The sequence below is a fragment of the Pantherophis guttatus genome, chromosome 4, assembly GCF_059756535.1.
Source record: "Pantherophis guttatus breed Tessera chromosome 4, ASM5975653v1, whole genome shotgun sequence".
NCBI classification, from domain to species: domain Eukaryota; kingdom Metazoa; phylum Chordata; class Lepidosauria; order Squamata; family Colubridae; genus Pantherophis; species Pantherophis guttatus.
The window spans coordinates 45,234,043-45,247,248 of NC_142066.1; the positions used below are offsets into that span (position 1 = coordinate 45,234,043).

Consider the following 13,206-nt stretch of genomic DNA (forward strand, 5'->3'; position numbering starts at 1 on the left):
TGTTTCTAGCACGGCCGAACACAAACTGTGCAGATTTTCACTTCGTGCTGTGTGCCAACCTCACCAACCCTGATAGTTCAGGATGAGTTCCAACCAACATTTAAAATAAACAAGCATCAATACAGATGCCAACTGTTAGGCTTCTCTCTCCGTGACAACTATCAGCTTCCCTGCTGCAAGGGCTCTGCTCCCATTCTTAAATTAACAGCTTCCTGTAATTGCCTTGCAAGTGACAGCTTGAATCACAACAGGACTTGCAGACATGAACAATTCAAACCCCACTACACCCCACTACAATGCCAGGAAGCTATTTTTAACTTCTGCCAACAAAATATGTTGTTGAAGCTATGCTGGAGACTGGAGAGGTGGGAGGGGAGGATGGCTAGACCAAAATGCCATCTCTGTTTATTCCTGGGAAGAACTTGGGATTGCAGATTTTTGGAGTCCCAAAATGAGATGAGGTCTTCTTAGGAAACATAGTTATATTGTCTCAGAGGTCTGGACTATCAAGATTAACATAAATTACTGCGTGCTGAAGTGGGACAAGGAGAAGTAAGTATCTCAAGTGGCATATTTGGGTTAGCAAGACATAGGCAGATCATTAATTTTCTGCAAAACTCATTTTCCTCAAATGCCACTGAAATGCATGGGAGACTTCACAAGAACTCACCTGCTTAACTGCTGCACTCATACAACCACCTGTTTCTTTTACTAGGGCTGGCGAAGAAGAATTACTAATGGGAGTTATGGCTCATGTTAATAGGGTCAGCTGAAAGAATTTGAGGTCCGGTGCAACATCAGGTTTGGATCCCCTTGACAGCCCCAGATTAACACCGCAGATGGTTATCCTGTAAAATAAGATGTTAAAACTATGTATTCAGAATGGACCACTCACAGAACCTGTATTACAAACAAAAAAATATACAAGTACTCCTCAACGTGTGTCTACAATTTCTATTTCTAAGCAAACTATTTTGCCCCATTTTATGACTTTTTTTGCCATTGTTGTTAAATTACTGCAATTGTTAAATTAGCAACACAATTATCAAATGAATTTGGCTTCCCCAATTGACTTTGTTTGTCAGGTTGCAAAAGTTGATCACATGATCTCAGGACACTAAAACCATCATAAGTACATGCCAGTTGCCAAGCATCCAAATTTTGATTACATAACCACAGGGATGCCGCAATGGTCATAATGGTAAAAATGGTCATAAGTCACTTTTTTCAATGCTGTTGTAACTTCAAACAGTCACTAAACGAATGGCTGTAAATCAAGGATTACCTGTAATGATCAAAGCCAATTGGGAAAACAACACCTTCTTGCCAGCATTACCTTTCATCCCAGAAATATTTGTCTTGAATGTTTTGTCCGGTTATGGAATTTCCTTCGGAGGTTTTTCAAATCTGCAATCAATTGGGGTTCAAAGTCCAAAATCTGTCCTGGATCTTTGCTGCATATCAAAAAAGATAAATTTGATCAGCACAGTGAGAACTTCCATTTTATCCTGGCTTCTGAGATTTCTCCTTTCCTTTTTAATGTTGAAGTGCTACAGTGGTTTTGAAACTTCGATGCGATTCCCTTTCCTTCCTAGTTGAACCAAGAGGGATCTGCTGCATCATGCACAGTGGCCATTTGTATGTTTTTCACCAGTGTTTCATAAACAGAGCAAAGTAGTAACAACTACTACTTGGTGGCGCAGCAGACTAAAGCACTGTTAAGTAACACCAGCTGCCTGCAATTACTGCAAGTTCAAATCTCACCAGGCTCAAGGTTGACTCAGCCTTCCATCCTTTAGAGGTAGGTAAAATGAAGACCCGGTTTATGGGGGAAATAAGCTGACTTTGTATAAAAAAGAACACCACTTGGAGGGGGGGGAGCCCTACTAAGCAGGTATATACAAAAGTATGAAGGCTATTGCTTAACGCATTTTAAGCCGCCCTGAGTCTCCGGAAAAGGGCGGCATATATAAATCGAACCAATAAATAAATAAATAAACAGGAGTAAGCGGTCCATGGTTGGATTATTTTTTGTGGTACTCACTAGCCAACTAAAGGATGCACTGGTGAATCTGAAAGGATCCTTGGGAGTCACAAGTGAGGACATCTCACTTGTGCAAAAGGTTTGGGAGATGAAAATAGCTAAATGGAAGTGTCTTAGTTCAGTGCACCAAATTCCAAAAGGAGAGACAAGAATGGGAAGAATGCCAATCTAAATGAGAATGAAGTAAGATTCCTCTATTAGAATAATAATATTTTTGGAGTTCATTCTTTGCTTCACACTTTTGCAGGTAAGCTTTGAAAGTAGAGGAAAGAATGAAGTAAATGCAATGAAATGTATCTATGAGGTGCTTGATTCAAACCTGTTCTACAGAAAGAGGATCAAAGGGGAAAGATGAACCATATTATTTATTTATAAGTACAAATCTGACCAATTTTCAGTAATCATCAAGAGGGAATCTGTCTCATGTTACTGCTGTAGAATAAAGCATATTCTGGTTTTAATGTCACTGTGAAATAGCTATGTTTTAGCTTTTGGTCTCTTCTCTCCCCCCCCCCCGTTTTTTTTTTTTGGATTTTTATTTTTAACGTATACATTAACACAGGGTGAAATCTAAAAATATTTCCCTACCCGTTCTGTGGGTGTGGCTTAATTGGTGGTCAGGTGGCTTGGTGGGCATGGCTTGGTGGTCAGGTGACTGGGTGAGCATGGCCAATAATAATAATAAATAATAAAAATAATAAACGAAGTACACAAAACAGTAAGAGGTACCAAAAACCAACTTTTACACTTTACATACACACAACACAACACAACTGACAATGTAAAAGCAGCTGCACTTCACCCAAAATGGCCCTTGCAACAAGCAGGAACCTCACACAGCCACAAAAAGGTGAAAAACTAACTTTCACACTTTTTCCACACAAAATGCCACATACAGCTTTGTGAGATTTTGTGTGTTTGTGTAGTTAGAGTGAAACACTACAGAAACACACCAAATCTCAGAAAGCTGCACAAATAATTTTATTTTATTTTAATTTAATTTTTAGATAAAAGCAGCTAAATTTAAAACTTCCTTAACTTTAAATTGCTATGAACAAGCCCAAAAGAAGCAGCAAGCTGCCAAGTGGGGACCGGGCAATTGGGTAGGCATGGGCAGGGGGGCCAAGAATTTTTGCTATCGGTTCTCCAAACTACCCGCCGCCATTGCTACCGGATCACCCGATCCGATCCGAATCAGGAGCATTTCACCCCTGCATCAACATCAATATATGAACAGTGCAGCATCTGCGTATCATTCATTTTGGGACAAGTGGTAATATTTGTTACATTAATCAAACTTATTAAATCCTAGTATTAATATACATGTTTGTTTTAAAGTAGTTATTCAATATTTTAATGTCAATCACAATATTAGAGCTTACATAGTAGTGCAATCTTTCAACCTCTAATCTTTCCCTCTAGTTATTGCTTTTATTCTATTGTATAAAAAATATGTTTGCTAATATTTCCCCTATTTCTTATTTCTACCTCTATTCTGGCTTCTAGTCAGGCCACCATTGCTAATCGTAGTGTTAATACACATTTATATTAAAATACAGTCCTTTATTATTTAATTATTCAATGTTTCAATGCGCCATTCTAGTGCCAATCATATTATTTAGATATATTTAATAATACCATCTTTCAACCTCTAATTTTTTCATCTAGCTATTACTTTATATAAGAATATGTATTCTTATTTCTATCTCTATTCTAGTTTTTAATCAGGCCATCATTATGTGTTTGTGTGTGTGTGTATTCCTTTGTATCCATCATCTCTTTCCTGTTTTAATACTTCAATTCTTATTCACTTTTTAGTTGCTTCCCATACTCCTCTCCTCGATCCTTGTCTCTATCTACATCTGATGGGTTCTAATTATCTTTACTACCGTTTCGCAACGGGATCGCATGCATGCTCGCTTTGCGCGCGTGCCTTGCTTCTGCACATGCGCAGAAGCTTCTGCGCATGCGCAGATCATCGACGATGAAATTTAGGGCAGTGGGCAGGGCCTCCCACCGGTTTTACTACCGGTTCTTGCGAACCGATCTGAACCGGGGGCAACCCACCACTGCTGTATCTTCATTGTTCAGTCTAAAGATTTCTCTCATCTCTATCCTCCTATGCTGCCCAGCCTCCAGAGTATCTATCCAGGCCTCTATCTCCCTTTCAAAAGTATCTTCCTGTTTCTCAGATTCTATTTTTAAATCTCTTAAAGTACTTTCCCCTTGATTTATTTCATCAGTCATTATTATCTTTATTATCTTCTCCTTCTCATCTTCTTGCTTTTTTTGCTGGTTTTTCTGTTCTGTCTTTTCCTCCATTTTTTCTGTTGTCTTCTCTCTTTCCTGGAATTTTTGGCCTTCATTCATTATCAGTTGCAGGGTATTTTCTATTTTCCAATTTATGCCATGCAATAGGTTCTTTATATCCCTGTAATTCTTTGTAATAGTGTCCTTAATGCTTTGGAACATCAACACCATTTCTTTTGAAATTTCACTTATTTCCCCCTGATGGAGCATCTTGTCTTATTTTAGTGAGTCCTGCTCTTACTCAATAGTCCAAAAACAATATATTCAAGCCTAATTTTGCTCCTCAGAAAGTACAATACTCATAGTTCTTTATATTCGAGGATTATTCAATCAGTTCCATTTAGATAGTCCAGGAAGCTTTCCAAAAATCAGAAGCAGGGTGGATTTGATTTAAATCAAACTGATTTAAATCACGATTTAAATCACGATTTAAATCACTAGTCAGTAAGGCTTGATTTAAATCATAGTTTTCTACATAAAGACTAATTCTTGCTGGTATAACTTTAATATGCAAGTAGATGAAGATTTTGAGAATAACAACTTTTCATATTAGTTTTTTTATCCCCAGTTTAATAGATTAATCATTCATATTTGGACAACTTTTCTGTTGTACTTAGGAAGGAGAAAAATAATCATTACCTTAAGAATAACAATTTAAATAGATTTATTCAACTGAAACAATAACATTACAGCATATGTTATTTGCTTAAACAAACATCCATGTTTGTTAACTAATTTGGCTAAATAAAATATATATATTTTAAGAAACTTAGACTGTCAGCCCAGCCTACACATGAAAAACTTAAATACTGTCCTCTGTAGCTCACTCGTCATCTTCATCTTCTTCTTTGTTCATAATCTGGAAAAGAAAAACAAGCTTTCCTGCTTTATCGGGTCCCAAACGATTTCTCAATTTAGAATGAATGAGTCCAAAGGAAGAGAATATTCTTTCAACGCCTGCAGAAGAAGCTACTGCTGTTAAAAGTGAAATCATTACTTGAACAATCTCTAAATCCAAGTGCTTAAGTGACTTCCACCAGTTCACTGGTGTGACTTTCTTTAAAATATCTTCAGCAAACATATATTTCTTGAATGGTTCCCCCTTAGCTTTGAAGTTTATTATAGTTGGCATTACAGATGGATGATTGCTGGATACCCATGTCATAGCAAACTCCTCTTCCTCAGCACTTAAGTTTTGACCCTGATACTGGATATTGACAATATTTGCCAAAAAATGAGCTGGAGACAGTACTTGTCCCATTCGTTTCATGTTATAACATTGCTGTGAAGAAGAGGCATGTGATCTTTGCTGAGTCAAATTCAGTTTTGAGAACTGCAAAAGTAAACCAAGCATCTGTGATAATATCTTGTAGGCAGAGAAACTGCCCAATAATCTTACAAAAACCTCTGGAAGAGCATGACATTGTGAATGGATTAATGGAATTTATTTACCAAAAAAATTAAATATATACAGCCTTATTCTACATAATTAAAAAACTAATTTTTATTTCATGATGGAATAACCTTTGGATGGTAATATATTTTCCTTAAAAAGCATTTTATTTAAAAAAAATCCGATTTAAATCAAAAAAATCCGATTTAAATAAAAAAAAATCTGATTTTTTTGATTTTTTTAAAAAAATCATTGATTTTTATCCAACCTGATCAGAAGTCACGTTACTTTACTTAAGAGTCTTCCTTATTCCCACAGTTGAGTCTCCAGTAATCATAAAGTAGATGATTATAGAACAGTAAGTATCACCACAGTTCTCTAGATGAATATTGTTTATTTCTCTAATCAAAAACTTTCCCAGGCTTGTAGGGGTATGGTATATTTTCCATTCATCAGTAGGTGGCATCCTCAGCTTAGGTTTCAGTGTTGTTTCAAATGTAACAAGTTATTTAATCCAATTTTAATTCAATTTGTAGAAGCAAAGTCAATTATTCAAGTAGATAATTTCAGCATTTTAAAATGCCTTTCCAAAACAACAACTACCCAGTTTGAAAGTCCAATTTTCTACGTTTTAAAAAGTCTTAGCTTTTCTCCCCTTGGTTCCTTTCTTTCAGGTCTAGGATTTTTCTCTGTATAATTGTTCGCTGCTTTAACAAACAGTTCTAAGAGTATCTTTTCCTGGATTTTCTCTTTTTTTTTCCTTTTAAAGTTAGGGTCTAAATAAAAAAGGAATCTTCTCACCCAGCTCCAGTCACTGCCCATCTTTGCACCTCACCCAGTTCTGCACTTTCTTTGTTGCCTCGGCTGTCCAAGCTTCATGACAGCCATGACGGCTGCCTCTTCTCCTCATCATGGATGAGAGGGAAGAAGCCCTGAGCCGAGCGGAAGAGTTGCAGCTCTCCGTGACCTACAGGGCACCCCTCTTTTCTTCACCACCCCTACAGGGTGGCTTTAGTGCCTTTTGGAGCTCTCCAATAGGGAGAACTCAGCATGGGAGCACAGAAGTGAGATCGGATGTGCACTCCTCACATCCGATCTCACTGCAACGTCAGTTGGAAGTCCTGTAGCTTTTTGTCTCTGACAACAATGTATACATGTGATAAAAATTCATCAGCTCAAGAAGCTAAAATTGTGTACCTGTCTAAGAGTAAAGTGAGAGAGAACAGTAGACTCACAACAATATATTACTGAAACACACAATCTCACCATATTTACACAAAGGGGCAAACTATAAAATAACAATATTGTCACTTTTTTCTGTGAACACATTGGCACACATTAATACATAAAATTCTGATGCCCGTTTTCAAACTAATATGTGTGTGTGTGTGTGTGTGTGTGTGTGCATATATATCTGTATGTATATGTATATGTGTATATATATAGATATATGCAAAAAGTTCAATGACGTGGGAAAATACCCGAGATTTTAATTTTTTGCATATGCACACCCGCGAAAACTTAAGAAGACAAATATATATATATATATATGGTCTTTGGTTATTCGGGTTTTCTCCCGCGTAAAATTGGAGGTGTCTTGGCAACGTTTCGACGACGTCTCATTCGTCATCTTCAGGCTGGTGTTTTCAGCTTCGTGCTTCTAGGAGCAATGTGTGTGATTGCAGCTGTTTCTTCCTTTTAACTGCCAGTGGGGGTGTGAACTGATTGGGTGGGAGCTTGGCTGTGTTCTGATTGGGTGGAGGTGTGTTCTGATTGGTTGGGGGTTTGGCTGTGCTCTGATTGGATGGGGGGTTGGCTGTGCTCTGATTGGCTAGGTGTGTGTTCTGTTTAGGTGGGGGCTTGGTTGTGCTCAGGTTAGTCTGAGTAGCAGGGGGATTTGAGCTGGTGAGCTGTGTTGCTGTTGTTTGGCTTCGTGTTCGTGGCCGTGCCACCTCTTCATGGTGGGTGTCAGTCTGCTTCATGTATGGATTGGAGGGGTTTAAATTGGCTAATGATGCAGCTGTGGTCTGGCTTCTGGTCCGTGGTCGTGCCTCATCATCAGTGTGGGTTTGAGTCTGCTTTCTGCGTGGATGTGTGGTGGTTACATCCTGTGTGGCTCGAGTGTGGGTCTGGTGTCATTCTTTGTGTTAGGGACTCGTTTGTCAATAAGGGCGGGTTTCCAAATGGCTGGTATGCGGGAGGTATCATCCCGTTTATTCATGCTGTGTGGACGTTTTTCTATCTCGATGACTTCTCTGATTATTTTGTTGTTAAAGTGTTCAGTTTTGGCGATAGTTCTGGTCTTTTTAAAGTAAATATCATGTCCTGAGGCTTTGAGGTGTTGGACCAGGGAAGAAGTTGGTTCCTCTTTTCTGACTGAGTTCTTGTGTTCTTCAATGCATGCACTTATTCTTCTGTTGGTTTGTCCGATGTATGTGGTGGGGCAGGCGGTGCATGGGATTTCATATACTCCTTGATTTTCTAACTCAATTTTGTCTTTGGGGTTTCTTAGGATTTCTTAGGTTTCTTAGGACCCCTCACATAAGCCTGATGATGGCAGATGAGATTCTGTCGAAACGTCGCTTCTACCCTTTTAGGGATATGTTCACAATTACACGGGAAGAAACCCGAAATATTAACTGTACACACACACACACACACACACACAATGTCTTTGGTTATTCGGGTTTTCTCCCGCATAAAATTGGAAGTATCTTGGCGACGTTTCGACGAAGTCTCATTCGTCATCTTCAGGCTGGTGTTTTCGGCTTCGTGCTTCTAGGAGCAATGTGTGATCGCAGCCGTTTCCTCCTTTTAACTGCCAGTGGGGGTGTGAACTAATTGGGTGGGAGTTGGCTGTGTTCTGATTGGGTGGAGGTGTGTTCTGAACTTCTGATTGGTTGGGGGCTCATCTGCCATCATCAGGCTTATGTGAGGGGTCTTTTGCAGTAACTGCCGTTACTATTTCAAATCTGGTCCTGGTAGTCTGGGATGGCTCCACCTTTTCATTCTGATTGGTGGGAGTCCCAGTCTGTATTTATTGGCTTGGTTTCGGGTGTATGGTCGGTTTTTCTCCACCAGGTGGCAGGGCTTCATCTTTGTGGCTGGCTGGAATGTGATTTGGCTGGAATTTGTGGCAATACAGGCCTTTTGATGAACCCTTGATCTATGTTTTATATTTTGTGTTAAGATTCGTCTATCTATGAGAGCAGGTTTCCAAATAGTAGGCAGACGGGAAGTGTCATCACGTTTATTCATGCAATATGGTCTTTTCTCTATTTCAATGGCCTCTCTGATTATTCTGCCATTGAGATGTTCTATTTTTGCAACTGTTTTTGTGTTATTAAAATTAATATTATGTCCTGTTGTATTTATGTGTTGAACTAATGATGATGTGTGTTCTTGCTTTTGTATTGAGTTTTTGTGTTCCTCGATGCACACACTCATTCTTCTGTTGGTCTGTCCAATATACGTTGATGGGCAGGAAGCACACGGGATTTCATATATGCCTTGATCTTCTAATTCTATTTTGTCTTTAGGGTTTCTCAGAATGGATGATATCTTTCTATCTGTGCAAAATATGGTTTTGATGTTGTGTCTATGCAGTACTTTGCTAATTTTATCTGTTGTTCCTTTTATATAGGGCAAGATGGCTTTCCCATTGTTTTGTTCCTCTTATTTTTTCTTCTGTTTAGGTGTTGCATGCTGGATCATACTGATGATTTTATTTCTACAGAACCCATTTGATGTCAGTACATTAGTTAGTGTATATAATTCTGTTTGTATATATATCTCAATCACAGACTTTATAATACATTACAGAAAAAGAGTTGATACTTGATACTACATGGTATAAAACTATTACAAATAGAATAAAGAATAAACATAAGACTATAAGAATAAATACTAATTTATAAACGTAGTCCAAAGTATTGATGATGTGTGGGGGAGGAGAGCTGGCATCACCACTAAATTCTAAGGCAATGTAATAAATGCAACATATAAACCTGATTTCTAGATAGTGTTTTTCATGCTTGCAAACTAAAAGAAGTATGGTTGTCAATTCTTAAGAATAGCTTAAAAACTGGTCTAGACAGTAGTGGCAACCTAAAATCCACAAGTGTTTCATGACAGCCTTCTATGGGATTGTTGGGTGCTACTGTGCCTTTGTGGCCTTTTGTTGGACCTCCCTTTGCTAATGATGGCCTATTTTCCCAGCAATTATTAATTGAGTGGTAGTCTCCCTGACAGCATGAGTAGGATGAGAAATAAAACTTCAGAAGAGCTAGCCAGACAAATGTTTGGCCAGCTGAAGTAGACCACTATTCCCCAGTGTAGTTAGCTTGAAAAGAGAACACCTCCTCTCCCTCTTATCCAGGAAGCCTGTTCAGAAGAGTTACATTTCTCTGGCTCATCTTTCCCTTTCCAATGTAGCCCGGTCTGTGCCCTGCCAAGTTAGTCTGCTGCCTGCAGTCCCATGAAAGATACTGCTCTTGTCAATATGATTTAATTTATTGAAGGTTAAATCCAGTTGGCTTCTGCAATTGGAAAAGAATAGGATAAAAATGCCTTTTCTCATCATGTGTTTCCCAGCATAGAGTCATTGGCTGCCTTAGAGCTGGAATCTCCAAGAAAAGGAGTCAATTCATCACTAACAGTATAAGCTGCATTTTCAGTTATATAGAAGTTCCTGAAAATTTCCTCCCCGTGTGCTCTTCCCAGTTATTCTCTTGCCATTTTTCCAGCTTCTTCCCACTATTACTTCCATGGCTTAATACCATGTTCCACATTTCCTAAAACATTCTGGTTCCCAGCTGTTCTCTCCATCCCAGCAAGCCACGGTTGAACAGTGAATCTATAGTGATAGCAAGGATTCCCTAAGCAAGATGAGATCAATGCTGTCTTTATAGCTGACAAGATCTCTGGGGTCACTCGGTGACAAGCATTTCAAATTCTCCAGCATTTGCAAATTTCATGCCATACATTTTCCTTGGGGTAGACTTTGGATGCCATTGTCTTTGGGCAATGGATTTGGAAGGCATGGGGAAGAAGGGTCTCTCTTGTTCCCTTTGGCTTGCATGCTCTGTTCAGAACAAGGCCTAGGCTCCCAGCAGAGAAATACAATGGGGCGCTTCTTGGCTCAGAGGCCACGACTTTACCCACTTGAGGTTCTGCCCCCATCCTGGAATGGATCTTCTAAAATATATACCAGATTCCCACACAGAGCCCTGATTCAGACTTTATCCCTGTTTCTGCAAGTCGTCATCTGTTGGCAATCCCATTATTTGCACAGTCGGGAACAACTAAGAGATATATCCCTGTGAATTTCTGAAGATTTGATGTCCTAGCTTTGTGCTAGAAATTTAAGAAGAGGTCAGGGAGTTGAAGATGGTACTAGGACAAGAAGTGTGAACACAAGCAGATCTAGGATACTGCATAAGCACCCACTTCCATTTTCCCCTTTTATCACCCTCTCTTTCATAAAAAAAAAAGTTTCCCATTTAAAAGTAATACCTAATAGGATATTAGAATTGGTGCTGAAATTAATCCAAAACATTTTTCTTCCTGAAGCAGGATAATCATGATCAGCTCCAACCCACCTGCACCTCAAATCAATGAGCATATAACAAAAAATTATATACAGTATGCAGTTGAAAATTCATCAGTCTTCTCTTTTCTTCAACAAATAACAATAATAATGTAATGTAAAGAACATTGTCCTTTCAGCTGCTTGAAAGCAGAAAGCAGCAGCTAGATCACTACGTTGGATGCCTCATACACATTTCACATCTATTCAAAAAAGATCTGTACAGATTCAAGATACTATTGTTAGCATCCAAAGCAGTGATTAGGTTTACCACACAATTGTATGCTTCATTTGTGTTGACTTCCAAAATCTCTGTGAGATATTCTTTACGATATGCTATGTGGATTTGCTACTTGGTGGCAATACAAAATGCACCTTCTCTATATTCGCACCTGTCCTTTGAAATGATCTTCTGTGGTTCGTTGGATCTCAGCAGGAATACAGGTAATCCTCATTTAATGAACAGTCATTTAGTGACTATTCAAAATTTCAGTGGATCTCCCACGGGCTACTTACAATCTTTTTTCAAAGTTCTGACAGCTGGATCTCCTCCCACCCCCCACAACATACACATGGTCATTTGACCATACTTTGCTGCCTGGCAAGCAGCTTGCATTTACAGCCAGTGGCAGCATCCTGCAGTCATGCGACTGCACTTTTTGGCATTTTTTGCTGATTTTTTTGTGTTTACTTACAATTTACTTCTGCCAACTTCTCCCATTCCACTCCAAGAATGAAGTAAACATTATTCTTCTGAAATGTTTCAAAGTTATAAAACTGTTTGATTTGAAAATGAAAATAGCTTATCTTAAACATCAAAGATAGGGAAGATTGCTTCTGACTAGAATAAATAAAAATGAATCTATTAAAACAAAATAAAATATCTCAAAATAGTGGATAAACTAATCTCTGTGAAAATGTCATATATTAACCTCTGGATATTGTTACAATACAATTATAGCTATTTGCAATTTTGGAGTCTTCAGATATATGTACTGTAAATCTTTCCCACAATATCTATTTAGTTGATTTAGATAGAATAACAATGTTGTTAGGCCTCTATTTCTTCCACTTGTATTCTATTAGAGATAGAAAATGTGGGCTGCCTAGATACTGCAAGTATCTAATAGCCAACAATCTGAATCCTCATTTTACCGACTTCAGAAGGATGGAAGGCTGAACCTTGAGCCTGGTGAGATTTGAACTGCAAAATTGCAGGCAGCCAGCAGAAGATGCCTGCAGTACTGCATTCTAACCACTGTGCCACCGCGGCTCTCACCCCGAATGTAGACTGAGCCAATATGATAACCTGAAGTTCAAAACAGCTGTCACATGCATCTAATTCCATACTTCATCCAAATTTGCGTATGTTCTCTATTCTGATGGAAAAGCAAGCTAAATCCATAGAAAAAATGGCTGGAGGAGAATTAATTTCTTACCCCTGCCCCAGCCACACATTCTATTTTTCCATTTAGATTTGTAGTCTCTCATGAGTTGTTTTGTTTTTAGTAAATAAAAATATGCACAATTAATGTTTTTTTGCCCGTCAACTCTAGTTTGGCTTCATAATAGCTTTATTTATAATTTCCCTTCCCTGGAGTTGTAATTATATGAGCCCACAAGCTTTCCTGAAACCAAATTGCTTGCTACTACTAATCTCCATTGTCCAATCCCAGCGGAGGGACTGAGCAAACTGGAATAATTGTAATGATTAAGGAATTGTGCTGAAATCCTTAGGGATCGTCTTATGGTTCTACACAGTTTCTGAGTATAAATAATAGTGAAAGAATGCATTAGAAAAGAGGGCCCAGATTTGGACCCTATGACCAAGGGCTTTGACCAAGGACTACCAGATTTGGACCAGAAAAAAGA

At 38.6% G+C, this 13,206-nt stretch overlaps 1 long non-coding RNA gene across 3 annotated transcripts in view; it reads right to left on the reverse strand.

Annotated features, from left to right (window-relative positions):
- Positions 1–687: 687 nt before the first annotated feature.
- Positions 688–13,206, reverse strand: part of LOC132711818 (uncharacterized) — a 51,586-nt gene continuing 39,067 nt past the window's right edge. For all 3 annotated transcript variants that reach the window (XR_015733780.1, XR_015733779.1, XR_009622560.2), the window contains 2 exons: positions 1,337–1,454; positions 688–848 (listed from right to left, as the gene is read on the reverse strand). This is a non-coding gene — a long non-coding RNA (uncharacterized LOC132711818). The remainder of the gene's footprint in view (positions 849–1,336; positions 1,455–13,206) is intronic.